We start from the raw sequence: 18,169 nt of genomic DNA, 5'->3' as shown, positions 1-18,169 counted from the left end.
GCACCACTGCTCAACTTGTCCCGTGGATAATCAGAGGACTTCATTTTTCAGAGCTGTCAATCCAGGCTCATTCACTATCATTATAAGTTCATAGTTTAAGATATTTCTCCTTTATATATTCATAAAAAATTAATAGAACCTTTCTTCAAAGCCACAGGTCTTTTTTAATTCAAAATACTGCAGCTATTTAAAGCTTTTTAAGTCATCAATCTGGATTTAAATGTTACAGAAGCTACTCAAACATGTCATTACAATACACCTTTAACCAGTTCTCACCTTTCAGAGAGCTATAATAAAATGAGACTGAGTATTAGCATTTCACATCTCCGATCCCCTTAAAGAACATTACAAGGCTCTAATATTTTGTTGGGTTTTTTTTCTCTCAATAGACCATTTTTTGGAAGGGTTAAAGCACGATTTAAAACAATCTTCAAAAAATTTTAATAATAATCCATTAAGTTACTTGCCCTTTAAAAAAGATGGCTGGAAAAATCATGAATCGCTTGAAAGCGGTTGAATTTCCCTCTTTCTTGCTTTAAGTAGAACATTTCTGGTAAATATGTTTACTTCTGTCTTGAAAAAGACAGAATATTTTATTGTGCTTCATGTAGACTAGAAGATTTAGCTTTTGCAACCTTACAAAGCTATTTAAACCTCAGAAACTTTTGACACAAAGAAATTAATAATGTGAGTGATAGTGTGCCTGTATCACCAAGAAGTAGAAGGAAATGTATTTTAAAAATATTGTTTCTCTTTCCATACAAATTTCAGTATTTCATGTTCCTGGCATAACCAGAGTAATAACTTTTTGGCCTTCTCTCTTGTATGAATTTTGATCATCAGAGTGCCATCATGTTAAAAAGATACTTCTGTTTTAACTACACAAGAAATACTCCATTCCTGGGAATGGAGTAAGGACTTTGAAGTTAACTTGAAAGTGAGGGAAAATGTGTGTAGACTCTCTGCTGGCTACTTCAAAGTAGTGCCTAAATTCGAAGTTAACTTTGAAGTTAGTTCCTAGTGTAGACACACCCTCAGACGAATAGCCATGTTAGTCTGCAGCTAAAAAAAAATGCGGAGTCCCGTGGCACCTTAAAGATTAACAGATGTATTTGAGCATCAGCTTTCCCAGACAAAACCCACTTCGTCAGATGCATTTAGTTCTACCCATCAAAGCTGATGCCCAAATACATCTGTTAGTCTTTAAAATGCCACAGAATGCCTCATTGTTTTTACCAGAAATACCGTTTAGAAAAACTTTGTCACCAACCTAGATTAGACAACAGCGACACGATTGTCATGACTTTGTTTATTTTTCTTTTATAAAAATACTGCATAAATATATTAGAAGACAAATCAGTTCCTATAAAGTCAAGCTTCTTGTTAACATTTCGGGGAAGACTGCTCATGTCTATATTAATACAACTCTACTGTGCTTTGAGATCTTAGAATGGAAGGCACTCTTGAAGTTCATTGTATTATTATTATATCAATCACAGAGTATAATATAAAATAATAATATTTCTTTTTATTGACTGCAAATAAACGCTAGTGCTAATTAGGGAACAGAGATAAGAACAAAGCAGTATGTTCTTTTTGAGTGAGAAATAAGATATGTGACATTTATTCTAGGAACTATAGTTAAAAGACAGTGGAGGACATTTAGCTCCCAGTGGAAGAGAATCCAATAGGACATGGGTTATTTTTATTTCTGTTTAAGAATGTTAACTGAAATCTAAACTAACATTAAGACAGCTAAAATCTAACAGGGTGAGACAAATGTAAGATTTAGTGTCAAAGTAGAAGAGCTAGACCAAACTTAATATGCAAGGAAGGAAAGTGACAGTGCAATTATTCCAGAAAGAACAATTGCTAAAATCTGTTATTTTTGTAATGAGCACGAGCAGACATGAACAAGAAACATTCTCAGTATCATTATAGTGAAAACACAGACCTGTGTACAATGCCTTCTCCCTAATATGGGTATGTGGTATAATCGCTAGAGTAGGAGATGGGAACACAACTTCTGCTTGTGTAATTTCAACGGAGTAACTAAGGATACTATTTACTAAAGGGGCCTTTCATTCTGAGTGCTTCATTTTTGGATGCTCAACCTGAGGTCATGAGACCTGGAATTTCAGAGGGTCTGCACAACAAGTTCAACATCTCTGAAAATCAGGCCACAAAATCGAGGCCCGCAGAAAGAAAGGCATTTGAAACAGTGGGCCTTAAGCACACTGGATCCAAGTATTTATACCCATTTATAAAGTGCAAGTGATGGGCCATAAATTGTGCAATGCACAGGGGTGCCCAGGAATCTCATAGTAACAAGTCAGATATACCAAATTCGGAATGGGGAATTGTTAAAATACATTGACAAAATAAATGTGAAGAGAGTGAGGATAATGCTTAGTTTAACGGATTATATCAGATTATTATTTTTTAGCAGCTTTGTTTCACAGGAATTTTTATGGCAAAGAGTTAAACAGTGCATCAGATCTGTTCTATTTCACCATGCAGTCTTCTGCTTCTGCAACAAAACTTCCTGTCTGTTGTTTAAATCTAAATATTTTAAATTGATTCACCTCTTCCTGTTCTTCTCCTTTGGGGAGACAAGCAATAACACACTTGTGGCTCCATGCTAGTCTGCCTTATACATCCTCTCTTCACTCATGAAGATGGATGTCATAGCAAAGATCACACACCACACCTTCTGTCTGCCTGCATGCATAAATACACACTCACACATGCATAAAAGCAGATACAGAAAAGTACAATGTACAAAAACGTCAAAAATTGTCACTAACATAACTATTTCTTATAACATCTCAGAAAGGATATTTTCTTGTATAGAGCAACGAGCAGATGTACCCGGCATTGCTCGGCTTTTTAACTGAAGTATTTTTTTTCAAAATAAATGAAAAATATACATGCTTTTTTGAAATTATTTTTTCCCAAAAGTAAAGAACAGTGAAGGCTGGAGCCTGTGGGCACCCCACAGAGCCTTGCCCCCACTTCAGCTGCCTAAAGGCTGTGGGGGAGGGAGTCTGAGGGAGGGAGGGGCAGTCCCCACTGCCTCGTTCCCCCTCACAGCCTGCAGGTGGCACTGGAGGTATGTGGCTTAGGAGAGGGGGCTGGTAAGGACTCAAGACAGGGGTGGGTGGCAGTGTAGACACCAAGGTAGGTGCAGCAGTTAGGGCAGAAGGGGATTAGAGGGCCTAGTGTGCAGGGGTGTTACCAGAGCCACCTGTAGCATTGAGGGTGATACTACTGTAACACTGACAGACCCAGGTTGCTGGCCTCAGCGATACAACCTGCAAGCCTAGGTTCCGAAGTCCTGCACTCTACCACATGAGCTGCCTCTCAGCCGAGGCTGTAGAGCAGAAACTTCACTCACCCCAGATGAGGTCTCAGTGCCTCTGGGTACTACGCTACTACGATGGCAGCTCCTCCCACAAGGCCAAGGCAGCGCTTCTTAGCCAGAGGCTCCTCCTGAAGGGACCATGGCTTTGCTTTCCCTCCAGTGACTCCTCTTGAGAGGGAGATATCCAGGGTTGCATGCTTGTTGGGTGGGGGCTGGGGATCTGATGGCTGGCTCCAGCCTGCAGGTTCTCCGAGGCGTTATTTGCTTGTAGCAGCCACCCCCATCCAGCAGCCTTTTGGGGTGGGACAGCACTCTTCAGTGTTACCCCAGCCTCCATGTGTCCCCCTCCAGGCCTCCATGGGTCTGGGGGGTGGTGCTTTGGTGGATACCCCCAGCCTCCAGCGGCTCCATCCATCCCGCAACCTGTTTGGCAGTTGAAGTGGGAGCAAGGCTCTGGGGGTTGCCCACAGGCTGCAGAAGGCCTCATTTTGTCTGCAGGATGTGGGGGGGCAGGGTGCTCTTGGATCAGCCCCCAGCCTCCAGCAGGCTTCCCCTTCCCCACATCCTACAGGCCATCTGGCAAGGCAGGCTCCCAACTACTCACCTGTGCCTTACAGGCTGCGTGGGTGGGGAGCCAAGCACTGGCGGCTGCCCCTCCTCTAGTACCTCCTGCAGCCTCTAGGCTCTGGGAAGAGGTCAGGGTCTGGGGGCTTCCCTCCAACTGTTTCCCTTTCCAGGAGTCCCTCCAGGGTCAGCAGGTCGTGTGGAAGGACCAAGTTCCAGGGGCTACCTCTGGTTTCAGCGACTCTTCTGTGGCCTGCAGGCCCCCTGGGGGGGCATCCCCTCTCCAGCTGTCCCCCCACAGCCTGCAGGCTTTTGAGGGAAGCGGGGGCAGGTAAAGCCAGGCTCCAGGGAGCTACCTCCTCTCTAGCTGCCCCACCACATTCTGCAGGCTGTCTGGTGACAGACAGGCTGCAGAGGGCTGACTCTTATCCAGCTGCCTGTCACAAACAGCCCCTCCACACTGTGATCTGCCAGTTGTCTGGGGGAAAGGCTTTAGGAGCTGTCCCGCTCCAGCTGCCTGCTGTGGCCTGCAGGTTGCCTGGGAGGGGACAGGCTTTGGTGGGCTGTCCCCTCTCTAGCTGCCCTGCCTACAGTCTGCAGACTGCCTCAGTGAGCCCAGGCTGCAGGGGGCTGCCCCTTCTCCAGCTGTCCCCCATGGCCCACAGGCTGATGGAGGGAGGGGCTGATTTGTAGCCTGTGTCCTCACCCCTCTCTGGTCTGAGGGTAGGGGGACAGACTAGGGGGAGCTGCTTTCCTGTGGCCTGCAGGTTGCCTGGGGAAGGCCAGGCTCCTGGGGCTGCCACACCTCCCCTTCAGTAGCCCCCTCTGCAACCTGAAGGCTCCCCAAAAGCAATGGACCATACTCTGGGATGGGGCAGGGGAGCTGCTTACCCAGTTTTTGTGGTGGAGCCCCAGCCCGCTGGCCTCTCTCTGGGTGCTGCAGCTTCTCCCAGTGGCCACTCACAGAATTACATCCCTCCTGTCTGTGCCCCTCCCATTCACCTCCCTCTGCCATCTCCCTTTCCATGCTCTGGGAAATCCTGGGATTTCAGGCATTTCCCACTCTCCAAGCACAACCAAACCCTGACATTGGTTTAAGTTAGGGTAAGAGGCTAACATACCAAATATTGCCTTCATAGATCTCAAAGTTTAAGAGGAGTTCTTGAAGAAATGTAGAACTAACAGACAGACAGCCTCTAAATGATAGATAGATAGATAGATAGATAGATAGAGTTACAGTATGTAATCTATCCATGTGGATATTGTTACAATAATTGGAATGAGTGACATATTTGTTTTAGGTGCTTTGTACCCATTATTATTAGTTGAGAGGCTTCAACCAAGTTCAGGACCTTTTGTGTTTATTGCTGTTCATATACATAAAAGCCTGCCCCTGCTCTAAAGAGATTACAGTCAAATGAACAGGTCAAAAGGAAACAGAGGCCTGGAATTGCGAAATAATTTATTCAAGGTGTTTGACACAAAGAGATGGGGGCAATGAGTGGTCTAGGCATGAATTTCCAGCTTAGAATATACCACAGCCCTAGCATATGTCATCTTTGTGCCTGGACCCCCTTCACAGTGTGAATTCATCTTTAACCGTGTTCATGGGCATGTGTGAGTTTGCGCACACCAAGTGCAGACACCATCCATGGGAGCCTATGAATCTAAGTCAGTGGTAGGCAACAAGCAGTGCATGGGCCTGATTCAGTTCATCCTGGTTAATCCCTGGGGGGCCACCAATGCTATATTTACCTGTGGTGTCCCCAGATACGAACACTTGCAGCTCCCAATGGCTGTGGCTCACTGTTCCTGGCCAAGGGACGCTGCAGAAAGTGGTGTCTGGGTCACTTCTTGCAGCTCTCATTGGCTGGGAACAGTGATCAGCAGCCAACGGGAGCTGCGAGCAGCCATACCTGCAGACACACAGGTAAATAAGGAGCCCACAATCCACCAGGGGCTAACCCTGGTGAACTCCACTTATTGCCCATCCCTGGTCTAAGACCATTACAGACAAGGGCAGTATCCAGAGACCCAGAATCAGTAAGGAAGCAAATAGGGTTACCAGGTGTCTGGTATTGACTGGACAGTCCAGTATTTGGGCTCCCTGTTCAGTTATAAAAATCACAGAATACTGGACATGTAAATCCCTCGCTTTAACATGAGCTACACCCAACGTGTCCTCACAGACCCAGCTCCAACTCCCATTCCCCAATCCCCCTGCACCCCCCGGCCCCAGCTCCCACATATCCCGGCCCCAATCCACGTGGACCCGGATCCAACCCCTCCAACCTGCCTGTGGCCCCAGCTCCCCTCCATGTGGCTGGTTCAGCATGCAGGAGCTCCAAACCCCACCCCCGCTTAAGTATCCCACACTGGTGCACCCCCATTCGACCCCTCCCTCAGCCGTCTAAACTGTCCTGCGGCCCAGCTCACGCCCCCCCCCACGCGGAGGGCACCAGCTCCAACCCACACACAGGGCTCCAGCTCCAAGCCCCAGGCACGCTGTGAGGGGCTCCAACCCCTCACCCACTCAACCACCCTGCACTGATTCACCGCCCCTTCAAAGCCCCTGCTTGGCTCAACCTCTCCCCCCTCCCCCACCTGGCCCCAGCTCACCCCTCCCGTCGCATGTGTGCTCCAAGGGTCAGCCACCGCCGGTGTGTGTAGGGGCTCTAACCCTCCTGCCAGCTCAACCCACCCTCACCCTGGTTCACCCCCATTCAATCCCCTCTCCACCCAGCTCACCCTCTCCTCCCCAGTTCACACCTCCCCACCCAGTACACTCTGGACAGTGCATGAGGCTCTACCACCACAGCTAACCCCCTAGCTCCGATTTACCCCATTCAAACCCCTCCCCCGAGCCCTGCTGCTTGTTTCAGGTATTTTAGTGGAGGATGTCTGGCAACCCTAGAAGCAAAAGGCCCATGTGCAGTTAGTCCTGTCGCTGGCCTATTCTGATCTTCCCAGAGCCTCCCTGTGCCAGAATTATCAGTGACAAAGATGTGAAAGACTTCTTTCCCTTAAGCCTCCTCCAATGATTTTTCTCACAAGAGGAGCCAGTACCTTCTCTTATGATGTGTATGAAATGCAGCTATCCCACTGGGGCCTAAACTGGGTTGAGACTTCCTGATGCCATAATACAAAGCAGAGGAATTTTTTACAAAACACTGCAAACAAACATGTCGTTAATTCCAACACTGTGACAGCTCTTGCATAGTTCCAATTAAAATAAGCACAATATAACAGGACCTGTATTTCCAGTTTTGGTCTCCTAATCCTTAACCTGAAGTGCACCTCCCCTGCATGTGATATAAAGGTTGGCAGTAACATCGGAGCTCTGAAGAAAATCAGACTCATAATCAAAAGCATAATGCTTATGATAGGAGAGGTGCAGAAACACAAATAGAATCTCAAGGCTCTGGCAGGGATATAGAAGATCCCACCTTCACAAAAAAAAAAACACGGTGAAAAGTTCAAATATTCCATTAGAATGATGCACAAAAAGTGCTTCAGCTTAAGGGGAAATTTTTCATGCATTTGCAAGAAGACAGGATAACTATTCTGTGTGCGGTAGTTCTGGAGAGCTCAGATCTCTCACTGCCCACAAGAGAAGGCATAAGAACTATTTTGTGAGTCCACTTCATTCAATGGTGAATTTTACTTGCTGCTTCTCCCATAGTTCCTCTAACACTGCTTCATAGCACTACTAGTATCAGCCTTTTGACTCCAGAAACAGGCTATGACTGAGGCTTTTTGGCAGTGTTTGAGGTGGGTTCCCTAGAGAATAAAAATATATTAACTCCCCCAAGTCAACTGCATCTACTTTCAATAATCCAAATTTACCTGACCATTTATTTAGATTTTTATTTCTCTGTTTGACAAATTACTTAATAAAATTAAAATAATTAATGTTGCTTACAGAGAAATTATCAGTTAAATGTCTGCAGCATCAATTAGATTAACAGCCAAAAGTTTATATATGTAAGTAAATTATTTATCTCAAACCTTGCATTGCAAATTGTTTCATTTTATTTTAACATTCCTTGTAATAGTAGTGGAGACTCATTGTTAATCGTTAATTCTTCTTATTTTCAATAGGGGAAAAATACCTTAAACAGGCAACTGTTTACTTCCCCACCTCCAGGGATATTATGATAATCAGGTGCCATTGCCCTAATACAGAAGAGAGTAAAAGTGGACCAAATATTGTATATCCCCCCCTAAAAAAACTATAGAGTTAAATAGCATTTAAAATAAAAAGTTGGCTTTCATGGACACACAAAGCTCTTGTTTTCACTTCTTGAAATACCTCAAAACCACAAATCTCCAAATGTTCTGAGCTTTTTGTTTTGTTTGGATGAGCACCCCCAGTTGTCTGGATACTTATCTGACCTTATCTGGGTTATCTGAACCCCTAGAGTCTGCAAATGGAAATAGTGAATGACAAGAACAACTTTTCTAGCAGGATTTCAGCACATCTGTTTCCATGAGAACTGGGAAATGTAGAGGTACACAGAAAAGAAGATGAGGAAAAAAATTAGACAAACCTTCTTTGAGGTTCAAAAAAGGGTTCAATTTTCATCACTATTGTTAACTGAATAAATTCATTCATTCTTATGAGACATTTTGCTTCCATTGTACTAAAATGCTCCAAGATCTGTGTGAAAATGCTAAAATAATAATAAAAAGAAGCAAAATAGTAAGATTATTTCAGTCTAGCTTCAGAGGATTATTAAAGTCTTCTGAAATTGTTTAATGATTTATATGCCTATCAGTTTGCATGCTGACTAGTGCATATACATTTGTTCCTTTGCAACTGTGTCTATTGCTTCATTATCTGATTATGGTCACTGTCCAAGTGGATACATAAAGAGATATAACACGTCATAAATGAAGCACAGAATAGGAGCAATTCTGTTTAAGATTATAAGGATTATTATTTTTTCCCAGTTGCATGTCTATCATTTCAGCAGTGGGTAGCTATCTGATCTGAAATGTTATCACCTGCTTTTGAGATCAGATGTTTTTGAAAGCAGGCTGATTCTGAAGTACCTATGAAAGCTTTGTGTATATGGAAATATCAGTGTTTAGGCAGAACGCTGTTTACCCTTTTCCTTCAATGATTGTTCTTCTATAAATGGGTTATGAGCATTCTCAAGGCCCAGCCCTACAAAGACTACTGTGTACATGCCTTGGTATTTGTTGGCTTGGGGCCAGCTGACCCTGCAGTTTTTGTAATGATAATGATGTAAAAATGATGTCTATATGAAATTTACTGATGCAATCAGAAACACAGAACAATTTTGTTAGTATTACCTTATGGAGCTGATAGGAAAACAAATGCAGGATTACACACAGTGAATTTTGTGGTTCCCATAAGATTTTTAGCTTATCTTTCTTTTCCTCAGAGCAGCCAAGATGATTAACATGAATCTTAAGAACTGGAAGGGCAGCCAAAACTTGTGGAAATTGACAGGTGTTTTCTAACACCAGCCCTACATAGTTTTCACTCTTCACCAGTCAATAAATAGGAAATTATGTCATCAATGCTGCTTAGGTAGGCACACACATCCACCACTTGTTTTTACACTCAAGTGCTGAAAATGTTTAGAAAGTGGAGATCCATTAAGTAATGATATTTGCAAAATCACCAAAGCAATGTTTGAAATTTCTCCAAATGCCCTTCCATCTTCCCCGAAGCCTCTCAACTCAAACACAGAAATGGAGATAAGAGTCTCCCACCAACATTCACTACACTAATTTTCCAGCCTGCAATACCTGCAGTAAATATACATTCTTGTATTTTTGGTAGTGGTAAGCATTCAAAACTTTTAATAAACATAGAACAATTTAGCAAAGGTTAAGTACCAGTTAAAACAACTGTGACAATTTACTTTAGGGTCAAATCCTGCTCATCTTACACAAACAGTCAAGAGCATGTATCTTTCACACTCACTCACACTGGGTAATTTCTTACCTTGCACATAATCCAGTTTACTTCAACTGTCGGCAAAGTAAAGCCCTAAGATGATACCTATTAGTTATCTTTCAATACATCAAGTAAGGAGAAGACTGTGCTTGGCCCCAAGAGAGGTGCAGACAGCAGTTGGAAGAAAGGATGCTTCACATACACATGCCTGTGGTAAATGCATTCCCTGCAAACTACAAAAAAAGAAAACAGTAATCCCTGATAGTGACCTCTAAGGCACAAGACAAAAGTGACTTCCACTATAACAGCTAAGCTCCCTTCCAGACAGATCGGTGCATATAACATGAATGTATGAAAAGATGCGTGTAAAGTGATGATTTTGATTGCTTATGCCATATTTCCAACAAAAAGTGAAATAACACTTAAACTGATGAGCATACTTAGAACTATACGTAATAGAATAATTTCTCCTCTCTGTTTCATCAGGGCAGGACCACTAACTGTAACTGAGTATTGTTTGGAATTGTCTTGGGTCACATTTAAAAGGTTGAGTGTTTCTGCAATAAAAAGGGTCCCTCAGTGGCAACAGTACAAGGGGCAGGCCAGGAGGATGCAAGAACATGGATTACATAGAACATTTAAAGCCCATTAAATAAAGCTGATCCTTTCAGGATGTCTTCAAAATGTCCCTTGCATATCTAGTATTGTGGCACTTCTTTAATAATGCTGGGAGCCAGTTTCAGGTTGGGATTAAAACCTCTGCCCCAAAGAAATTCAAAGAGTTTAGATGTGAGTTTCTAGTTTGGGATTTCTCTGTACTACTCTGCAAATAGAGCAAGCATTTTCCCAAAGGCAATTTTTAATAAGATATTAATTGTTAGTATTACCAATGGCTTTCAGTAATCTTTGGGTCTTCCATCTCATTTCAGTGTACACAAAATGCAAAACTGAAAGAAACCCTCTTCTAATTCGTCTTTAGACAAACTATTCCTTAAATGTTTCTGGTTTGAGACTCAATTTATTGTGAGTGGGCAGCAAAGCCACCTGACCTAATCAACGTGCACATAACACTAGGCAGGCCTAGCCCTGAGCTTCTAGTTCTGCTAATGTCAGCTTAAAGTAGTCTTCTACTTTCCTAGAGAACCTTCCTTTATACCACAATCTGTCTAATTATGTAGGGGAAAAGTGATTAACTGATTATGATGAATAAATTAATCTCTCAGGACTTGTATGATTTCAGACATTTCTAATTAGTGTGATTTTCATGGGGCAATTCAAAACAATCCTCTGTTCCTATTAGCAATGATTAACAGAACAATAAGTAATTTTTGGCAGCTCCTTGCAAAATTACGAGAATCAACCTGGGAGACCTAGATTAAGGATTCATGAGAAATTTGCCCCTGATTGATGATGTGGGACTGACATGTTCCACTAGCCTTCCCCCAGGAAGGCACCCACTTCTAATGATCTCAGTCAGCAGCAATGGATCTGGTAAAATACAGTATTTTCCTGTCAGCTATATCAGCAGACTTTATGTGCCATGGTATTTTTTCTTTTGAGCCCAGACCCTCCACTTTTTCCTAATCAGGATCGTAAACTACTGCATGCCAGGTTAGCATGCTCCTGAGTATGCAGATATTTTCTGGTTTCTTATTTGCAAGGCTGACTGTTTATATTCAACTTAGTTGCATTATTAGTAATGGCTTAGAGAAGAGCCAAATGTTTTTGCATTCTATTATTTGCATATTATTCCCCTTCCACATAGGATTCTTTGGCTTCCCAAATTAGTAATGAAAAAAATGTATTTGCATTGAAGACTCCATATTAAAATCTTACATTGCAGTTTTTAAGAGGAAAATAGTTATATATTATTTTGGAATGCTCTGAGATATCTGCATGAAGGCACCGTGTGTCTGCAATAGAGTTTTTATTTTATTAAAGTAAAGCATATTGTAAGTTACTAATTTATAATCAGAAAGTCATATTCCTCCTTAGGGAAAACATATGTTAAAGCTGCAAATACCATAATAGCATACACAGAAAGCCTGATGAGTGGAGCTTTCCAGCCCAGGAGTGTTATCCTTAGAGATTTAGAACTTTTAGGTGCTTATCTGAACCAATGCAAATCCCTAAAGCTCTTGAGCAAAGCTGCTCAAATATAAATCACTGTCCATGAACAGTCATTTGAATTCTAATAGTTTGTCTAGTTCGAGCATGTCCATGGCCCATTTTATTCATTATGAGAGTATCAAGAACTCAGAAGGCCCAATGCATGGTTGCCTAGCAACCAAGTGAGTACAACTGGACTCAGTAAGCTATCTCTAAACCCATGTCTACACCCGGCCAAGATTTCAAAAGGGACATGCTAACGGCCAAATTGGAGAATACTAATGAGCCACTGAAATGAATATTCAGCACCTCATTAGCATGCTGCCAACTGTGGCATTTTGAAAGTGCCACATGTCAATCATGCACGGCTCGTCTACATGGGGCCCTTTTCAAAAGGACCCCACAAATGGTGAAACCCCCTTATTCCTAGCAGCTGCAACCAGCAGCATGCTAATGAGATGCTGAATATTCATTTCAGCTCCTTATTAATATTCTTCAATTTGGCTATTAGCATGGCCCTTTTGAAATTTTGGCCAAGTGTAGAGATGGCCTAAGTGATTGTGCTTGCTAATTAGAACAAAGGGCCAACAAACCACCATTTAAACCGTGTAACGATAACAACATAGTGGACCCTCAATGAGTTTCATGCCTGAATTTGCCTCACATCCTCTTCCTGCATTAGCCCCTTCTCCAAAGCCTGTTCTAATTCCTGTTCCAGCACTAGTTCCTAACTTCTTCTGAATTTTTGGCTCTCTCTGTTGGCCAAAACTCTGGTTTTTCTATTTCGTTATCTTCTGATTCCTGGGTTTTGGCTATGACATCCTTGGCTTATCCCCAAGAGTGCCTCTGAGTTTAGTCTAACCAGGAGGCCAGTTTTGTGTTCTGACAACTTGGTCACATGGTCTATACTCGTGTGTACAACAGGGAGCATTCACACCATGCAGAGGAAAAGCACAAAATCTGTGTGTCATTCAAATCCCCAAAGACATCTTACAGGGGATTTCATGGATACATAGGCCTATCATGAAAATGCCAGGTGAATTTTCCCTTATTTGCTTATATTTATATGAATGAACTTTTATGCACACAACAGGTGTTCTTATTTTTTCCTGCATTTTTATGTGAAAAAGGATATTTGTATACAGGCTGTAGTCTTCATTTTTTGTTATCCATTATCTTCTTGTTTTAAAAAAAATCACCCAGCAAAATACATTGTGACTTACATGACCAACCACACCCCATCAATTAAAGTAATTGATTGGTAACCAACCCACAGCAGAACATTTGTTTGCATAAATGGTCCCAGAATTTCTGAGTAGTGAAAAATGTGTACAAGATTGTCTGATGGAGATGTGCACAGAAAAAAGGGGAGACCTAAATTCATCAGATGACTTATCTGCTCTGAAAAAAATGATTAGCTTCTATTATTAGAGTATCTCACATCCAAAGTTAAGGAAAGATGCATCATCAATGTTTAACCCATCGTTTTTTCATATAATATTTCCAACTTGGATTAGAAATTAACACTTTTTCCTGTTTATTTTGGAGTGAGACAGACAATGAGGTAGGGATTAAGAACATTTAGGCACCTGGCACTAAAATATAAAAACTTCCTTCCCATCTACTCATTTAAAAAAAAAAAAGTCATTTGTATTTAGAGGAGACTGATGATGCAATCCTGTCAAAAGCAGTAACAAAGGCAAAAACCATTAGCAAGTAAAACAGCATCTGTAGTAGGTGCTGCATCTTCTTTCCTCCCACCTGCCAAAGTCAGCAGGCTTGCAGCTAATCCTTCTGTTTTCCCAATAACAGTCATTTTCACTGTAACCAACCATGATGTCACAAAAAGGTAATTAATGACTTCAAGTGGTGAATAAGTGGTGGGAGTAGATCAATTCTTAAAACAATGATCTTGTTCTCATGCCAATATCTTGACTAAAGAAGAAAAACATTATGTACACAGAAATGTTTTCCCAATGTTACTGTTTTTCAGTTTTCCTTGGAGTGAGAGATTCTATTCAAAGTGAACACAGAATATCAGAATATTACAGAAGTGCATTTTTTTAATGTTTTTCTTTTGTTGAGGGACAACAGATACATCATTTGAAGTGAGCGTAACTACAGCATTTCTTCCCAAAGCAATACTCTTGGGAATAGAGTAGTCACCACTAAAAAACATTAATGGCTGTGAATTAATGCAGTGGAGGTTTTATTACATAGAATGAATAATATCAGGCCTCACAATGTAAGTGCTAACGAGCATAACTAGGTGCAGCATGGTCAATGTTAGCAAGGTATTGCTTTCGTCAATAGCGTTCTGAAGAAGAGCAGAATAGATGACTGCATTCCACGTTCAGTTAGCTTTCTTGCAAAGAGACATTTTAATGGATACTGCTCTCTGGAGACCTTGAAACTTTATCTTTCTTTAGCTTTTAAACACCACCCTATAATTCAGGACTATTAGCCTCCAGTATCTCATCTTATCATTTACAAGTGAGTACTTTTGTTGAAAACATGTATTTAGATGTTTTATGCGTGTTAAAACTGTCAGACACAAAGGAAGAGAGAAATGTATGACAGTTATGCAAAAGAAGGGGCATTTGTAAAAATGACTTATACCACTGCTGTATAGCAAAGGTCTTCTACTGAAAGGGCAAAGCCTGCAGTCCTTAGGAGAAAAAAAAGTCTAAATGTATTGGAAGTTTTGTCTGAAGATCTCTTGAAGCCCCATTTCAGCAGGAAACTTAAACACGCGTCTAACTTTAAACATCACATTAGATGCATTGACTTTATTGGAAGTTAAGTGCACTCTGTGGCTATGTCTACACAGCAGCATTGTTTTGAAATAATCCATTCCAGAACAGCTATTCCAAAGTGGCTTATTTAGAAATAACAGAGCTACACAAAAGAAAGCATTATGAAATAGCACCCAGCTATTTCAAAATAGCATGTCCAGACACATTGGCTGCAGCTACAGTACCCTCTCCTTTCAGAGGGAGAATAGTAATGAGCCACTTCAGCAGAAGCTAATGAGACACTGCTATGAATATGCAGCACCTCATTAGCATAATGGTGGCCAAGTGCACTTCAAAAGTGCCAGTTTTAAAATGCATGCTGCCGAGTTAGCCAGGGGCCTTTCTAAATGACCCCCTGATTTTGAAAGCTCCTTCTTCCCATTTGGATTTGGGAAGAAGGGACTTTTGAAATCATGTGGCTGTTTCAAAAGACCCCCAGCTACGCAGGCAGCATGTGTTTTGAAATAGGCACTCATAGCAGCACCTCATTAGCATTTGCCAAAGTGTCTCATTACGATGCCCCCTCTGAAAGAAGGGGGTGGTGTGGCCAGAGCCATAGGCTACGTCTATACTACAGAGATCTTTCAAAAGAAGCTCTTCCCAAAGATCTTTTCTGAAACAACTTCTTTCAAAAGAGTGCGTCCACACACAAAAAATCAGATCAAAAGAGTGATCTGCTCTTTCAAAGGCGCATCCACACAGCCCCCGCTCTCTCAAAAGAACAGGCCAGGGATTGAAAATGAAGACTGCTCTTTTGAAAGAAGAGCCCAGCGGAGCTTTTTCTAAAGGAGCTTTCGAAAATGGGTGCTCTTCCTGAAACGGGAAAGGAAGAATGATTTCGAAAGAAGCACCACATTCTTTCAATTTACTTTCGAACGTATGCAGACGCTTTATGGGCTCTTTTGAAAGAGCTCCCTTCTTTCGAAAAATCTTTCAAAAGAACTTGCTAGCGTAGACTCAGCCATAGTGCCTATTTTGAAATATTCCCCTTGGATGCCATTATGGCTTATTTTGAAATAATGCTATTCTGTGTGTAGAGGAAGCCTGCGTGACACAGTGGCCCATTAATGGTAAATTGCTGTGTGTCAACAACTCTTGGCAGGCCTGACATGCTCACCATCATGATGTTATCAAGAGGCATATCGAAAAGGTGGCAAGCAATATATCACTGGGTGCATACCATGAGAATGGGTATGTGCTAGAATTATAAATCTCATGAAATTAGACAACGTGTGACCCATACAAATGGAAACTCCATTTAAATGTCTATCAGAAGGGGAATGGGAAGTATATAGGAAGGACAGAACAGCACTGGGTTATCCAAGGCATACAGACAAAACACTTAGGCTAAATCCATACTAATCTGTCAACAGAAGTTAATGTAGGAAGAGATCTTCCACCAAAACTTCTGTTGACAGACCATATCCACACATAAAAGCAGATCGAAGGAGCAATCCGCTCTGTCAACAGCGAGCGGCCCGACTACCCAGACACTCTCTCGACAGAACACCCAATCCAAAGCTCAGTAAACAGGGCTGCCTGGTGAACCAGAAGCCCTGTCTGTTGATAGGGTCTTCCTGGAGTATCTACACATCTTCTTTGTTGACAGGAAACTGTTGACAAAGGTGTTATTCCTGAATGCGGACAGGTACAATGCTGCTGGCAGATGTGCTGGGGTTTGTCAACAGTCTGTCAACAAAGCACATTTTTCATGTAGATGCTCTGTGGGTTTTTTCAACAAAAGCTCGGTTTTGTTTGAAAAATCCTCTTGTGTAGACCTAGCCTTAGTTTGGAAAACTTTGAGGTGAGAGAAGAAGCCACCTTGGTATCCATTACTGGACAAACAGAAGAGGCCAGAACTCTTGCAAGCTGAGAAAGATATGGCCTTTAGCCAAGAAGGTTGAAGTCTCTGGGAACTGAATATAAAGTAAAGACTTTTTGCTTATCAAGACAAGGGGGTCCTGGTATTTCTGTGGAAAGTCCTGACTGAGGGAAAGTCAGCTATGGCTGGAAAGAGAAATCTGGTGAGAAATCTATCTGAAGCAAAGTCCATAGCTTGTTAAATTATTTGCAAGGCACTAGAAAGAGTATTTTTAGTTTTATTTGTTTCTAATCTGTTCTACACTTAATTCCTTCTATTTGGCACAACCATTTATGTCCTTTTGTTAATGCTTTTGATTTACTTTTAATCTAAACTGGCACAGTGTTATGTTTGAATTAAAGAGATTGCTAGCACCAGCTAAAGTAATCAACTCTACTTTTGTCTCTTTAAAGAAGCAACCAACATATTTTTATTTTTCCAAGTGTTCATGAGTGGTCTGGACACTTCAGGGCAGATGGTTTTAAATATTAGGGATGAGGATTTGCTGGGGTCACCCTGCAAATATTAACTAACTCTGGTAGAGACCAATGTGAGCTATCATCTCGTATGGAAGCTAGTGAGATCAGAATGTTGCATCGGGACTGCACAGCACACAGACATTCAGAAGACTGCACAACTGTCTCCCAGCTGTTGGTGTCTGTGGTGTCCCAACTACTGTGAGTCACAGTGGTGGAGCATTTAGGGCACCTTGGGTCAAAGGGCAGGCAATGACACAACCACTTACAGGTCTGACTTGCACCCCAAAATGTGGCATAGGTTTCAATGCTTTGTTGAACCAAGACCTCAAGTAGATGGTTGATTTTCAATTTTTTGCTATGACTTTAATACACATTCATTTTCTGAACGGAGAGCTGTTTACATTCCCTCATGAAAAGCATCATAATCTCCTTTGGTAACTTATCACAAATACCATGAGTTAAAATAATATCTTCCTATCATAGCCAATATATTTGCAAAAAGGTGATTACCATCATAGTAATTATGTGTTAATTACAATAAAGTGAGAATAATGTCAAAATAATTTAATGGTTTTTAACAGTCAGATGGAATTTAGCTAAGATGTTGTAACACAACTGCTATCCATGGAAAGACTGCAATTAAGCATTTCAATTTGTTCTTTGATTGTCCTGTAGTTCTGTGCCATGTATAACTTGAAAGATGAGCTAAAACAGGTTTTACCTTTCAGCTCCAATTTGTTGTTATCGGTCTTACTTAATGGGTAACAACATACTAAACTGTTCATAAGCCAACAAGCAATGCGGATGCTCTGCCCAAAAAGCTTACAAACATAATATAAGACAAGAGAAAGCAGCAAACAATGAGATGTAACAGAGGGAAGAAAACAAAAGGATGTAATGTAGGATTATTGGATTAAGTCTAATTTAGCTCCTATGTGAATCAGTGGGAGTTAGACTGGACGTCATTTGCACAGTTTAAAGATACCAAGATGTGTATATAAATTACCTTTTCCTCTTCCCCGTCTTGTTTAAAAAAGGCAATAACAAGCAATTAATATTAGTTTT

This window comes from Carettochelys insculpta, chromosome 9, assembly GCF_033958435.1.
Source record: "Carettochelys insculpta isolate YL-2023 chromosome 9, ASM3395843v1, whole genome shotgun sequence".
In the NCBI taxonomy this organism is placed as follows: domain Eukaryota; kingdom Metazoa; phylum Chordata; order Testudines; family Carettochelyidae; genus Carettochelys; species Carettochelys insculpta.
The sequence above is the reverse complement of the archived record's forward strand: the minus strand, read 5'-3'. Positions refer to the sequence as shown.